At 43.5% G+C, this 15,813-nt stretch overlaps 1 protein-coding gene across 2 annotated transcripts in view; it reads left to right on the plus strand.

Annotated features, from left to right (window-relative positions):
- Positions 1 to 15,813, plus strand: part of RAB3B (RAB3B, member RAS oncogene family) — a 51,030-nt gene that overhangs the window by 24,187 nt on the left and 11,030 nt on the right. The gene's annotated exons all lie outside the window — the stretch shown is intronic.

Here is a 15,813-nt window from a genome sequence, read left to right on the forward strand (position 1 = left end):
TTCCCAGCCAGCTTCAGACAGCCCACCTCAGCTGGTTTTGTGAGCAGTTGTGGGAGGGAGGCCGAGGGCTGGGTGCACTGAGGAGAGGTGGTTCAGCTCTCCCCTGGTGCCTCAGGAGGCTGAGGGTGTGTACCTTACACTGGATGTTGGTTCTGCAGCTAAACAAAATAAACCCCAAACACAGGGCTCTGAAGGGCTGCCCACCCAGTGCCTCCTGGAGGCGTAGTAGGTGGTCTGGTGTGGGGGGAACCAGTCAGCCCTGGTTATAAAGGCTCCTAAGCATTCCTGCAATACCAATGATGTTAAGAAGTAGTTGGTATTGTAAGCAGGTGCATTCCAGCTCAGCATACCACGACAATTTGACAGCAGCCAGATGTTTAACTAGGTGGAGTTAAGTGATGACTGGAAATACCATCATATAAATCTTGCAAATGGTAGCACAGCTGAGCCTCTGGCTATGCCTGGTGAATTGTGATTTCGTGGAAGTCTTGTTTGATCAGAGACTAAGCTCTTCCTTTAACCCGTGAGTGGACCCCACAGAGACAGCAGGTATTGTGATGCATCACTAGTGCCTAATTTCAACAAGTCAGTTAATTGCTCCTTTGGAGCTACACAAGGCTGGTTGAAAATGTTTAAATGTTGATGTTTTAATGGAAATTGTCCTAATATTGCCATGAAGTGAAGCTGCAGAAGGAAGCTTCCTACAGCTGCACAGTCTTGCTTTGGTATACATTTCAGCCAGCATATGGTATGCATTTTAACTGAACACATGAAGAACTAATTTGATTTGAGTTGATTGATTTTGATTACTGACATGAAGATATGCTAATGGGAAACAATCCAGCATGTCTAAAAGATTGTTTCAATTTCTAGTGCAGCTGATACATGTTTGTATCATATGCATGGAAAGTAGGGGAGAAACTGTTGTTTGTTTTGAAATTTTTCTCAGTGGTTACTCTGTGGTGAACAGGAGGGGACACATTATTCTGATTGCAGCTTGACAACATGTTCTTCTGTCAGTACAAATTAGGACTGATTGAATATATCTAGCTAGAACAGATATAGTTTCTGCATCAGGAAATGGGCAATACTGGTAACTGTAAAAATCCTCATGCCATTTTTCAGGAAAATTTCTGCTGCGGATCAGGAGGTGAATCCAAAAAGTTTCAGAAGGAGGTTGTTCACTAGAGGTGTCTGAGGTCTAAGAGACCAGCTCAGACCAGTGTCTTTGAAATTGGTTTGTTAGTTTTTAATTTACTGGAGCCTGTTCAGTTTAGATGTTTGTGTACATGTTGCTTAGGGAGAAAAAAGCATAATATCATAGTGGAGGATTTTCCGAGGAGGTGGATTATTGGATGCAACATCTCAAACCTGAGGCTAAATACTTTTACTTGTGAACATTCAGTTGTAGGTAGGAAGCCTTGCTGTTGTTTTGTGTGGGTATAAACCAGCCAAGGTATGAAGTGATGTTCTTTGAAAAGAAGTGGAACACCTTCCTTGATGTATTTATTCCTCTGCACTCTCAAAAAGTCATATCAATGTATGTAGAGTGGGATCCTGCAATGCTGAGCAAACTCTAAATATACATCACTCTAAATATACAACAATATATAAGACCAGTGGAGCTGGTTGTTCTAGCCTTATGAATATGGACTGAAATAAGAATCTTTCCAAGTGGTCAGTAAATGAAGCAAGTCAATTGCTCTCCTTGTGGGAGACTTAGAATCATAGAGGTGGTTAGGTTGGATAAAACCTCTAAGATGGAGTCCAACTGCTCACCCTGCACTGCTAAGCCCACCACTAACCTGTTTCCACAGTGCCACATCCACTTGTCCTTTAAATACCCCTAGGGACTCTACCACTTCTGTGGACAGCTTGTTCCAGTGTCTGACCACCTGTCAGTGAAGAAATATTTCCTAATATCCAATTTAAACTACCGCTGGTCCAACTTGAAGCCATTTTCCCTTGTTCTGTCACTTTTTACCAGGGAACAGAGCCTGATCCCCACCTGGCTACAGCCTCCTTTCAGGGAGTTGTGGAGAGTGACAAGGTGCTCCCTGAGTCTCCTTTTCTCCAGGCTGAACACCCCCAGCTCCCTGAACTTCTCCTCATCACTTGTGCTCCTTCCCCAGCTCCATTGCTCTTCTCTAGACATGAGTGAAATCTGAGCCCCAGAGTGATTTCCACCTGGCCAGAAATACCCACTTCATCAAGGAGGTATAAAATCTTATTGATATAAGAACATTAAATGGTAATCCACCACATAATAATTGATAGCAACTGATCTGAGTGACTTATGCACATAATCACTATAGACACAGCTGCTGCAGGAGAGGAAAAAGGAATGGGATGCTTTACAGCCATCTCTGTATGATGTTTCTCATACAGGGCTCGAGTGATCACACTGCCTGTGTGCAGCTACCAAGGTGAGCCATATAAATAAGATTAATTTAAGTAAACAGGAGCCTCCTGTATTAAACCTGAGTTGGAGGAGGGGAGCTCTGCTTTTCCCCCTGCTCTAAAGTTCCACAGTGGGGTCAGACCTTCCGTGTAGGCACAAAACTATTGCTCAGGGAGAAAACATTCACAGGCAAGACAAGCCTACAAATGTCAGAGCTGCAGTTGCTTTATCCCAGAGCAGCTCCAAGGTGATCACAGTGCTTATTGCACTGTTGGCAGCACAGCTGGCAGTACTGCCAGTGAGGCTGCTTTGGGACTCTGGAGTTCTGTCACCTTTAGGCACTGTGATGTGTGAGAGGAGGAGATGGCACCCCTGAGAAGCAGAAAGTCCCACTGACACATGACAGATTGCTCTGTTGCTGAGTGGGGTGTTCTTCTTGGGTACACAACGACACAACCTGGCTTTTGCTGTATGTTTTGCAGGAGGGATTCATGGGATGTGAGCACAGTTGCTAAGAACAGAAAGAGGTTTGCTGGTATTTAGTCTGTTCCTGTCAAGCAGCAGGGTGGTGTCTTCTCCTGGATGCAGCAGGTGACAGCCTTGATGTGTCCATGAGGCAGTTTGTAGATGACATTTGGAAGGTATAGCTTCCAAATACAGTATAAGGTATATTGTCAGTTACCACCTGTCTTCATTCAGATGGGCAGTAAAGGCAAATGAGCTATACTCTATGTATGAACCTGTGAAACCTAATTCTTTGTGGCCAAAACAATTGGTATTTCAATGTAATACCTCCAATCTGTAGTTCAGTATAAATTAATAGCTGCCTCCAGGCTGGTGTTTCTTTTTCTGTTTTGTTTTTTTCCCTTCTCTTATATATCAACTCTTCATTCCTTAAGAAGAACACGAACTAGTTCTGGAATGGCTTTGTCATACTATAGATGACTGTCTCTCACGTGCCCCCAAAATTGAGGTCTTCTCTGGAAGGACAGCTGGAGATAGAAGTAGATCCATGCCACTGGAAGTAATCCATGGACGTGGGGAGGTGTTTATGTAATTGGGGGGAAAATCCTTGCCAGTCAAAGATCAGTGAAGAGAGAAGTGTTCTCACAAAGACTCAGCAGGACTCCTGTTCTGACTAGCAGGGTTTGTCACTGCTGAGCAAGTGAAGAAATGGAAGATCAGCTGCTAATCTCAGCTGAGCTCAGACAAACCCAGAAAACCTCAACTCCTACAGCAGCATACCTGGGAGCAAAATTTGGATCAGATGCTCTCTCTGAACTTACATTGGAAAGCTGTGCCCAGACATTATTTCATTTTCAAATTGTGGGAACTGTAATGAATTATGAATAACAAGGTGGTGACTCCTGTGAACAAAGAAATTCTGAAAAGTCCTGTGCTGGTTTATTGCAGCTTCCCACACAACAGGATGAATGAGTTTGCAGCAGGGAAAGTACAGGTCTGTGCTAAAGTATTCAATTTTGTGTTGAAAACATGAAGCTGGAAGGAATAATGGTACCCTGGTAACTTGTGACCCTAATCTTTCTTACAAGATTGTAAAACTGTTTACCCTGGCAGTTATCAAGTGAATATAGCACATTCTTTCTGAATTTCTTGTTTTCCCTTTTATTACAACAATGTGTTTGCAAACTCTCTGATGTTATGTACTGCTATTTGAAACATTGTGATCCCTTCAGCAAAACAAAGATGGTAATTAAATGTATTTTTACTACTGTACCTGGCTGATTTTTTTCTTTCAGTTACTCACTTTCTTTAACAATGCTATTAGCACACGAGAATTCTGACCCAAGCACAGTCTAATTGGGACACAATGTGAAGCCTGTGATTGTGATTCTCTTTTCATTAGAATATTTCATTAACTGTATTTCCATCAATTCCTCCTGGAATCTTGAGTATGTCTGCAAAATGGCTTTTTAGTAACTACGTGGATATAGAGGTGGCCACAACTCTGCTTCTCCAGAGTGTGGTTATAGTCCTCAGTGCAGTCTGTGCACTAAAATCTGCATTACTATGCTGTGAAATTGTCCAGCATTCAGATTATGTCACAAGCTGACAGAGTGGAAAAGCTCCAAGAGGAGGATGCTGCTGCATGCCAGAAACATATATCACATCCTGGCCTGAGTCTCTGGGTGCATGAACCAAATGCATCTTTGCCTTCGAATGTCTTGAGCTTTACCAGATTTCTTCATTATTCTGTGGCTGCTGAGTTTGGCCAAACCCCTGGAAGTGACAGAAGAAATTACACACAAAAATGTAAAAAACCACAATCAAGCAAAAACCCCAACGACCAAAAAAACCCCAACCCACCACTCTGCATAGCAGATGCAGAGGTCTATGATTACCAAAATAACTAATTGAGGTTTTTCCCCGTCCTTTTAAAAAATTTAAATAGTGAAATGGGTACGAGTCCTAGACCTAGTGAGATCAGCCAGAGTTCTTTGGTCTTACTGAGTGTGACAAGGATATCACTTTATCATCTGCAGTTTCTAAGTACCTTGGGAATTGCAGATTTAGAGTCATTCAAGCTTGAAGGAGAGACTGCTTGAAGACCTGCTGATCTCTGTCACAGATGAAGAGACCTGTCCCCTGCCCAGGGAAGCTGCTTGTTTTGCCTTTTCTGGGATGATTGTTGCGCCTAACTTACTCGAATACAGCTCATCTTTCCCATGGTTTATGATAAGCCGGCCTTCCCATCATCTTTTTTGCTGTTCTTTCAGCTCCTTTCAGTTTGTCCCTTGTTCTTCAACCAGACACGTTACAAGGTGACAGGTCCCATTCCCTCCAGAAAAGTCACAGTCCATTTCCAGTTTCATCCCTCCCATTTTCTTTCACGGGCACGGAGATAAACCTCTTTGTTTGCCGGGTGCACCTTGAATACCTGCTGGTTTTCTTCTTTCCACGCCAAAATGCCACCTCTTCCCTTTCTGAAGAGCAGAGGATGGATGTGGCCCTGAAGCAAGTGTGGATGGAGGTGGTTCCTGCAGCTCGTGTCAATAAGCTGTTGTGAAGGGGGCATGTGTGGAGGTCAGTTCTGTTTACATCTCATTGCAGGAGACAGACTGCAGCTTGCCTGCTCACTAATTAAAAGGAGGAAAACATGTTGCCCGTTCTTATCTAAGAGTTTTTATATGACATTTGCTGCCTGTTGGTGTAACTGCCCTAATGAATGCAGGGTGATTTGATGTGTCATTAGTGATGTGGAAGGACACTATGAGATTAGAACAGAGTGTTTATTCTTTATCATCTAATACTTATTGCCTGACTGTTTGACTCCAGGAAGAGTATATAATATGGATGAAACTTTGCTGCATATTTACTTTTGCCCTACTTAATGAGGATAACTAGAATCCAGGAAATTTTTAGTCACTAAGCATCAGGAAGGCTGGCAGAAAAAAACTGTTTAACTGTTGCAAAGACTCCTTGTTGAGGATTAGATGTTGGGATTCCCTTCTCTCAGCTGGAGGTGTTGGCAAGAGATGAGGTCTGATGTTACCACACAGTTTGCTGGCTGGCTGTGGTTGAGGGTTATGGGAGCTCTCAGTTTGTCCTGGTAGGACAGGGATGAAGTCTTCCACTTCCCCTCCAGGCTCCATAAAAAGAACTAGCAAAAGAACACATCTAAACAGTTTTGGATATTATTGTGGCTTGCTTTATTTTTCAGCTGACTTGGAAGATGTAAAGAAAAGCTGTGGTCAAGGGAAATTACATCCCTTGGGAAAAATAGATGGAGAAAGTGGATGTTGGTGCCATGTGAAGAGAGACTTGTTTTTTCCTTTCAGTTTTTTTGTATTAATTTTATTTGTGCTTTAAATGGGGATGTATTTTGTTCTCTGAACTCTGTTCTTCTGACAGTGGTGTTTGTGATATGAGCATAGCAGGGAAACAGCAGCTGTTCCCTGAAGGACCAGGCATCACTCTCTTCTGCAGAACAGGCAGATGCTGTCACTGCCTGAATCCTGGGATAAAGCATCAGGGTAAGCTCCAGACAGCCAACACCAAAGCTTCCCCTGCTGTTCTGAAGACTGCAAAATTGTGTTGAGTTATAATTCTTTGATGTCAGAATAAGGCAAAATAGCAGCAGGCAGAAAGTGCAATTCATTTAATTGTAGTTTCATAATGTTTTGAAGCAGTTACACTGTTTGCTGAGGTCATGTCCCCTTTAGTGAAAATGTCTTTAGCTCACTGGCAGATCTAATTCTGCTCACTTATGCTTTGCTCCAAAGCTGGCTTTTGCACCCTTTCAGTCCAGAGAAGTGATTTGGGCTGGGCTGGGACAAAAAGCTAGTCCTAAGAGCCCTTGTTATCTCTGTCACAGTAAATTATGTGCGTTGCTCCAAACATCAACTTGTTGCACCTTCTGCAAACACATCCCTCAGCTGCACATGAAAGCAGAGCACAGTCTGCCCAGAGGTTGCTGCTTGCTAGGGAGGCCACTTTCATTTGATAAATATTTCAGCGTGTGTTTTTCCCAGCGTAACACTACTAATTCATTCCTAAGCTGGGAAGTGTTTCCAGAAGTGCGAGGTAATGGAGTGTAGTTCAGCTGCCTTTGCTGAACTGAGCCAGGGTCCAGAGAGTCTGATTTCAATTTTCTGCTGGCAGAGGGCCTGGGCGATTTAGGAGGCAGCATAATGCATGAACTTGTGCTTGTATTGTGCCTGATACTCTGATTGCTTCAATTACAGATTGGTTGATAGACCTTTGCTTGCTTGGGATAGTGCTGTGCAGTTTCCCTATTTTATGAAGCTGTATTAATATAAAATTGCTAGAATATAATGAAGACTGATGCCCCCGTATTTTTGTTGCTCTGTAAAGCATTGCACACATTTAGTGTTCTGTACAAATACAATCTCATGCTCTCTCTGTTGTTCATAGGATTTTTATTATCTTTAAATAAGACAGTTTGGAGTTGCTGTTAACAGCTTTTTTTTACAGACTCCTTTCCTTGGGCTGAGCTCCTTGTGTTTTGAGAAGCAGGTCACATGGAAAACGCTGTGTTTTGTGTTCCTCTTACCCAGAAATTTAGTCTCATTTGAGAGAAGTCAGGACCTCTGCCTATGCAGGATTCTTTGCTGAGGTTACTGGATGCAGACAGGACCTTACAATTCTTCAGGACTTATTTTATATCAATCCCCAAGCGGCATCATCCCAAATTTGGGCTGAACTGAGTGATCCTATTAAGTAAAAGCAGCAGGCTGTGCTTGGAAGCCTGACCAAAACCCCACCGGTGTGCATGGCCGGGGACAGGTGAACCTGGAGGCACGGAGCAGCATTTTGCCTTTTTATAATGCCAACAACACCTTTTCTTCAGCTGGGAAATCTGCTGTCATTTTCCTCTGTCTTTCTGAAAAGGTGGACATGAAGATGTGCTTTTCATCAGGAAGGTTTGAGCCACTTGGTCCCTTCATGTGTCTGTCCAGTGGCCAAAGGCAGGTTGGGGCTTAGCAAGAGCAGGGAGGGGGATGATGAATTGGTCAGTAAAAATGAAACAGTCAAAATACCGAACAGCAAAACATGTCACATGTGTGTTGAGGAGCATTTGCTCATGGCTCTCTTTCCAAATGGAAAAGAGAAAGGAGCATTGCCACAGTGGTGAATGAACCTAAAACAATGCTCTTAAGGATCTCACACCTAGAAACACATCAGTTCTACCCCGAGGTGCATCCTGAACTGGCTGAGGATTCACCTGCAGCTGCTGCACAACAAAATTTCTCTTTTAACATCTTACTGTGTGGTTATAATAGAAAACATCACGGTAAATGGCAGAAGATTATTTTCTTTGTCTTGTGCTATTACTGAGCATCATCACGCATTGTACTGTTGTGGCTGACAAAGCACTTCAATTCTGAGCTTCTATTTTAAGATGCTTAGGACTACTCTGAAATAGCAGTTGTTTAGCTGAAAGTCTTCCTTTATATTCTTAGCAGAGATGTGGGTTTACTTGGAGAGTTTCAAATTCCATTTGATTTTTTTTACATTTCTTGTGAATTTAAACATGTCACCAATATATCAAATCTATTTATTACATTGCTTTTCAAAGTATGTGCACCTTCCTGTCAAACAAAAACATGAGAGCGAGAGGAATCTATGTTACTGCTAATTCCAGCATTTAGAAAATGTACTTTAAACCCCACTGAAGTAAGATATGTACTTTTTTCTTTTCTTTTTTATTTACCTTCTGGCTTATGTGGTTAAGATTGCTCTTGGGTTCTGTTGTCTTTAAGCTTTCATTCTACCTTCTTGAGTGCTAGAACCTTCTTTGTATTTTTGTTTAATGCTCACCTGAGTACAGCCATGGGGCTTTTTTCCTAATTTGGGCGGTAATAAATTGATAAACTACCTGATCGACTCTTAATTTCCACCAAATCTTGAAAAATTGCGCATTAGAATTTTAAAGACCTTAAAAGAATATTATATTTTCTTTCTATTGGCATGTTGTTGTTAATACAAATTAAGCTTGATTGTTTTATTTTTGTCTGGCTAATGCCCTTTAAATTAAAGGACACGTTCTTGCCTCATGGTTGTAATTCAATTTGGTGTTTTAATCTCAAAAATATCATAAACAGCTTCCCAGAATTTCTGAGCACTTTATCTTAGAATTGACCCTCTTGACATAGTATCTCGAGGGGGTTCTTGTGAAGTATGAGGCTCGGATTTAGCCTTAATCCACTCCTAAATAAGATTAAATCTTCCCTTGATAAGAAGCAGCCCTCGGAGGGACGCTCCAAACAGAGTACCAAGTTGGGTTTTTTTTTTTTTTTTTTACAATTAGGAGTTGCAACAGGTCTTTGAGCACGAACTCATTGATTTTCGTAAACACGGAAATAATGGCTCAGTAAACGAGTTAAGGAAGGTCTTGCCCAGGCCAGGTCCCGTCCCCGGCTCCGGGCGCGATGTCCCCGGCTCCGGGTGCGATGTCCCCGGGTCTGGGGGCGATGTCCCCGGCTCCGGGTGCGATGTCCCCGGGTCTGGGCGCGATGTCCCCGGGTCCGGGGGCGATGTCCCCGGGTCCGGGGGCGATGTCCCCGGGTCTGGGCGCGATGTCCCCGGCTCCGGGCGCGATGTCCCCGGGTCCGGGGGCGATGTCCCCGGCTCTGGGCGCGATGTCCCCGGCTCCGGGCGCGATGTCCCCGTGCCGAGCCGCCCGCAGCCCCGGCGCTGTCTCCTGGTTACCATGACATTGGATCAGCCCGGCACGGGCTCTGCCCGCCTCTTGCAGGGCTGCTCTCGGTGTGGCGGAGCCGGGGAGAGCCCCACGGCACCGCGCTGCTAATTCCTCTCACCGCTCCTTGTTCCTTCCGAGATCCCCGATCCGGGCAGATGGGGACGGCACATCGCTTCCTCCCCAGAGTCGGTGCACTGGTTCTTTGGGCAGCCGATTGAGATCGCCCTGCACGTCTCAAGGCTTAGCAGGAGCTGTGCTGACCCACGCGGTGGCCCCGGGCTGGAGCACATCGGTCCCCAGCCCTGCAGGACCAGTTAGGATGTCCACGCTGGCTCATTCTAACTCTTAGTGCTGCTTCTGAAGAGCTCCAGCTGTGATTGATTTAACAGCTTCTCAACAGCACCTAATTAATGATGCTTAGAGTGGCTAACCCTGCTCAGACATCTGTGCATTTTACAGCTGTTCTTACAGGGGCTGATTAAAAGAATTAAGGGATATACGTGAGAAAACTAAAAAGATCAAGCAAAACTGGCAACGTGTTCCATAATAATAATGCATCCACTGCCCAAAATGCTACTTACTCTGGGATCTCAGCCTTTGAGGTGTTTTTGGTTTGGTTTATTTATCATATCAATGGTGGTTTTATCAGTTGCCCACAGTGGATGGGCTTTCAAATACATCATACACCTCTTGAACTTTTTTGCTGTTTATTTGTAGCTAAAGAAATGGAATTTGAAGTAGGCATGTGGTGTGGATGCTACAGGTTTTTATCACTAAAGAAATAAATTTCTTTATCTTTCTATGAAGGTAGCTGGGTCAGAAAGAATCAACACTATGACACTGATCTTCATTTTAGTCCTAGGTAATGAAAAATAAGACTTTTCAATTCTATGAGATTTAAGAAATGTGCACAATGAACTTAATCTTTGTGTGTATCTCTTTATGTGATTTCATCTTTGCAGCCACTCTTTTAAATACTTTTACAGAAAAACTCAGCCTACAAAAAGATGAGAAGAGCAGACAAAGGTTCATAGGCAAACCAGTCCTGTTCCAGTCCTCCTTACCCTCTGACAGATCAGGAAGGGCGACTGATGCTAATCTTCACTACAATCTCGAGGCACCTGGGAAAATGGAAATAACATTTTTAGCAGCTTAGCAGGTCATGAGCAGTAGTGTCAATCACAGTACCTTGGCCTGATTCCAGTGTGGGGATTACATTCTGCTGAGTAAATGCACCCTGTTGCATTTTCAGTGATTCACTTTTTGTCTTCTATGGTGTGGAGTTGCTGAGAAAAGTTAAAAGAGTGGGGCTTCCCTACCACCAGAAATGTTTTAATGGTGGATTAAAATCTCAGTAACTTTTCCTGCTTGTCCATAAGCTTATTTTACAAAAGTACTTTGAAAAATAAGTGCAGTGCCTCACCTGAAGAGATACTTAGCCACTGAGTTACAGGGAACAATTTCAAAAGCCTCTATGTTGAGCATGACCGAGGCCTCTGATGATGGGTGAGCTCTTGAAGACTCTGCATGCATTGAAACTCTCTTTCAAAAAAATTTCCCCCTGTCCATTGTGAGCAGTTAGTGTGGGAATGTTAGAGAGAACAGGGTGGTGGTAGAACTTTCTCCACAGGGTAAGTAAAATAGGATAGGAAAAGGGAAAATCCTGCAACTGATAAGTATTGAAATGATCCAAGTCTGCTGGTTTTACTGCTTCTAAGGAGTAGAAGTGAAGATAGCCATAATGGGGAAATGTTTAAAAAGCACTTAGCAAGGGTAGGGCATTTCCTCAAAAAAGGCAGAGGTTTTGTGTTGGAGCTTTTTCACATCAGGAATGTTTTCCTGCATCTTGCTGAGATGAAATGCCTCTCAAGGTAGCTGAATGTGTCTGAATAGGTGGCAGTGGCTCTTGGGTGCACTCAATAACAAGAGAGGGGGAAAAAAAAAGCCTAATATGATCTGTTGAACTAGAGTATTTTGATCAGAGCTGAGTTCTGAAGGAACCAGGTGTTATTTTGCTCCTGGCAGCAATTGAATCTTCACAGGTTTTTCATGACATCACGTCTTTTCCGTGTCTTAACCAAGTGACTCATCCTGCTTGCCTGTTTGTTCCTATTTCTAGCTGCCAGCAGGAAACTAAGCTTAATGTTAACATTCTCTTATTAATGACACATCCTGGTCTGTCCAAGCTCCCTCTCTCTTGTGGTACCTGGTGGGTGGGTTGTTTTTTTCCCCTTTCCCAAGGTGACTTTTGTTTATCTGATTCTTGGTGGCTTCCACTGCAAAGTCTACTTTTGCAAAGGAGGTGTGTATCTGTGTGTGTGTGTGTGGATGAAACATCCCCCGATAACCACAGGGCTAGGAAATGGATTATCCTGTCCCCAAACCCCAAACAAGGTGCAAAATGCCATAGTGTAGCTGTTACAATGTGGGAAACAGCGGGGAGGAGGAAGTCTTTCCTTCTCCAGGTCTGAGGAAGACCCAGACTGTGGTGGATGCTGGTTTTTTTGGGAGGAAAAAACATAGCCTCTGTTCCGACTCTGAGCAGCCTAAGGAAGGATGATGCCAAGTACATGCAGCTTGGAGATGTTGGCAATAGCTGGACAATAAGCAACTCTCATTCTTGCATCATATTATTCGTTAAAAAAAAAACCCATAAAACGTGGTAATCATACTGTAGTCCTTTAAAAAATTGAAATGTTTATTTCTTTAGAGGCTGTTTGTCACACACACTGCTAGAAAAGTCATGGTGCCAAGGGGATTAAATGCAGTACAGATTAGATGTTCCAGTGACATTTTATTTGGAAAAAAGGATTTGTGGCTGGAAATCTTCACTAGAAGAAGGCTGGTTCGGAATCAGGGATTGTGATTTTTCAGACCTGCAGCAAAGAGCATCTGTCATTATTTAATATGTTTCCTGTGTTAGTACCTTGCAGTTTCTGCTGAGACAGCCAAGTAAATTTAAGAAAAGCTGATGTACTCCTATTGTGAATGTTTGCGTGCTGGAGCTTGAGACTAGAGGGCATCTGCACACAATGCAAATGCATTTAGGTCTTTTTCTTCTCTGATAAACACTGAATTTTGATTGCTCATTAATGCAAAACCTTCAAATTTTTTGTTTCAAGCTACCCACTAATGGTCCTGTGGGTGTTTTTAATTGTTTGCATAAAGCAAAGGCACACACGTAAGCGTCAGAAGAACAGAGCTGGTGTGAATACATCTCCCAGAGACCCTCCTGTGCCTCCTTACAGCCAAGCTCTCTGATTCCTCTTCAGGGACAGCCCAGCAGGTTTCTGGATGCTGGGGGCTCAGGCTATTCCACCCAGGCGTTAATTAGTGCTACATCACCTTTCTGCTGAGCCCTGCCTCTGCCTCATGTACTTGTCTCCTAATGAGTTTGTGGTCTACCTGGAAATCTCGCGAACAACTTGGTGGGGTGGAGAGCAATTTCTGTCTGTTGTTTTCTCCTTTATTAAATAAACAACTTGAACTTTAAAACCTGAAATGACTAATTACCTGAGGCTCCTGGTGTTTTCAGCTGAGGGAAGGACAACTGTTCTAAATGCTGAAGAAAGAAAGTGAGCTCAGATATAGCAGTTTGTTTTATTTTATTTATGCTGAGGCGTCTGTGTGTGTGTGGGGCTGTGTGCATTTAAGCTCTCACGGTGTGAGTCAAAGATGTGAGCCAGTTTATCGCTGTCTAAGAAGGTAATGCAACCTGAGGAAAGAAGTAATTTCAGGGTGATAGTACAACAATTCAGATGCAGTTGGAGAAATGCCGCTACAAAGCTGTGAGGGGAGATGACATGCTCTGTACCTGTACAGTAAAACAGAGTGAGGAAGCCATCAGTGGCTCAGATGAATCACATCTCTGTATTGCAGCACATGGCTACCAGGGCAAGAGTATGAACAGTCTTTATATACCATGAGATGCAGGATGCATTTCCCTCACACAAACTCCCTCTGATTATCTGAGAAGGCAGGCACACAAGTATATCCTAATGAATATGCAACTTCTCTTTCTAATGATTGAAGTGCACTGCCCACATAGGGCAGGTTATGACTGAGCAAACACATGTTATCCCTTGGGGTTCTGTACCTCCTGCAGCCCCATCTCTCACTAATGTGTAAATCCCCACACACACAGGAGGATCACAGACAGAATACTGAAATCAGCAAATCACATTTGCTAAATTCCACAGCTTTCAGACAATAGCACAATTTGGCTTTTTCAGTCCAATTCCTCGCTGAGCTGAGGCACTGAGGCGGTATCAGGACAGATTTTGGAAGTCACCCTGTGTGTCCCTTGAGGCTGCTTCCCAGGACAGCCTGGATATATGTCCCCTGAGCTGAGTCCTTGCTTTGAGCCACTGTCAAATTTAATTTCTTTCCAAATTATTCTACATGTAACTTTGCAATGTATCTTGCAGTCGCTTACTGCCTAGTCACAGGCTCATACCCTGAGCCAGAGTGAGCACTGGTTAAACACAGAGCAGAAAATAGGAGATTAGATTTGGAAGGCAGATAAACCTGTGAATGCAGATATCAAACACCAATGCTGTGAGCATGGGAAGTGGAGAAGCCTGACTTCCTATGGATTTGTTTGGTTTTGTTGGAAATCTTCAGAATCTCTGAAGTTACTAATACTGATTTAGGGCCTTCTCCTAATGAGACACAAAGAAAGCCTCTCTCATGTGAATCCTTTGGTGTTTGGAACTTCAGCTTTGTTCCCAGCTAATGCATGCTCTCTTCACCTTATCAACTATTTTTGTGACATATGTAAAAACATCTGAATGCATTTTCCCTCAGCTAAATTTGATCAAGAGTGCCTATGTAGAGACTGATGTTTTAATAAGACTCATGTCTTTAGGAAATCAGACTAAAATAAAGCAACTATCATCTCTCTGAATAAAAGAACAATACTATTACTGCTGAGACCTTCTTTGCTTGGAGAAATTTAGTGAGGATCTAGTTGTCATGACTGGTTTAGCTGTTCAGCAGCGAAGGGGGTATGTGGTGTCAGTGAATGTAAGAGTGCTCTGATGGATTTATCACGGGCAGGAAAAGAAATGGTCACTCAGGCAGGATGGAGCCCATCTCATTCTGATATTCCCACCTCTGACCTCTTGTCAGGAGGGAACAGAACAATTCCTCAGCAGTGTGCAAGGAATGTGCAAGGATGTGTTCTTTGTGATCAGCCAATGGACTATCCTGTCTCAAAATAAATGCACAAGGTTAAGGGGGAAAAAAAATCACGTATTTTCCCAGAGAACTGGTGGAGAAACAGCAAGATTCCTGCTGCACAGCCTCTCCACTGGGAAATTCACAGTATGTTACAGCTGTGGATAGACTCACAGTAGTGCAATAGCAGAGCCTTTTAAGCAAGCTGTAGGGAGCTTATTTACAAGCACTGTCCTCCTACAGAGAGGCTCTGTGATGTTCTGGTGCAGAACAACAGGCGGCCACAGACTGGCTGCTGTGTGTTCTGCAAGGGCCAACTCTGGCTCTTGCATGCAGCAAAAACAGAGCTGCCTGTATGGGAATGATGGGCAGGATGATTTTAAAGCTGAGTTTCCCCCCCTGCGTCTCCTGGGAATATGGTGATGTGCTGTGTCTGATCTCTGCTCCTGCAGGAGTGCTCTGTGTGGATTTCTTTTACTCTTCCAACTAGTTACATGGTTCTTAAGTCATTTAGGACTTAGTTCTTTGGAACTTTGATCACATTTTAAACCAGTGGCAGCAATGCTTTCTTCACTGTGGGCTTTGGGGGACTGAAGGATGGTTCATTTTAGGACTAACCCATCACAGTAACCATAAGCTGACACCTCACACTGAGCACACACTTCGAAGGCAAAGCCTTTTGGCTCCCTGCAGCTGTTCCACGGAACTGCCATTTGCCAAAAGAAGGATGAAATGTGTTGAAAGACAGATACCTTCAGAGGGAGAGAGACAATCAGCACATGATTTCTCCCCTTGGTTCAGAAGGCAGGTCCGGAGAGAATGGATTGGGCTGTAGGACTGTTGTTCTGGTGTAGAAATATTCTTCAGTTTAAAAATAGGCCTGCAAAATGTAAAGCAAAAGTGCTACTGGCATCCAACAGATGGTAGTTGACATGTTTTCTAGCTGTCAGAAGTCTTTCAAAATCCTTCTGTTGCATATGCCGGAGTTTCACCTTTGTGCTGCCCAGCTGAAGGCAGAAATGGCAACTCCAGGTGCAGGAACTCTGCA

The sequence above is a fragment of the Sylvia atricapilla genome, chromosome 9 (genome assembly GCF_009819655.1).
Source record: "Sylvia atricapilla isolate bSylAtr1 chromosome 9, bSylAtr1.pri, whole genome shotgun sequence".
In the NCBI taxonomy this organism is placed as follows: domain Eukaryota; kingdom Metazoa; phylum Chordata; class Aves; order Passeriformes; family Sylviidae; genus Sylvia; species Sylvia atricapilla.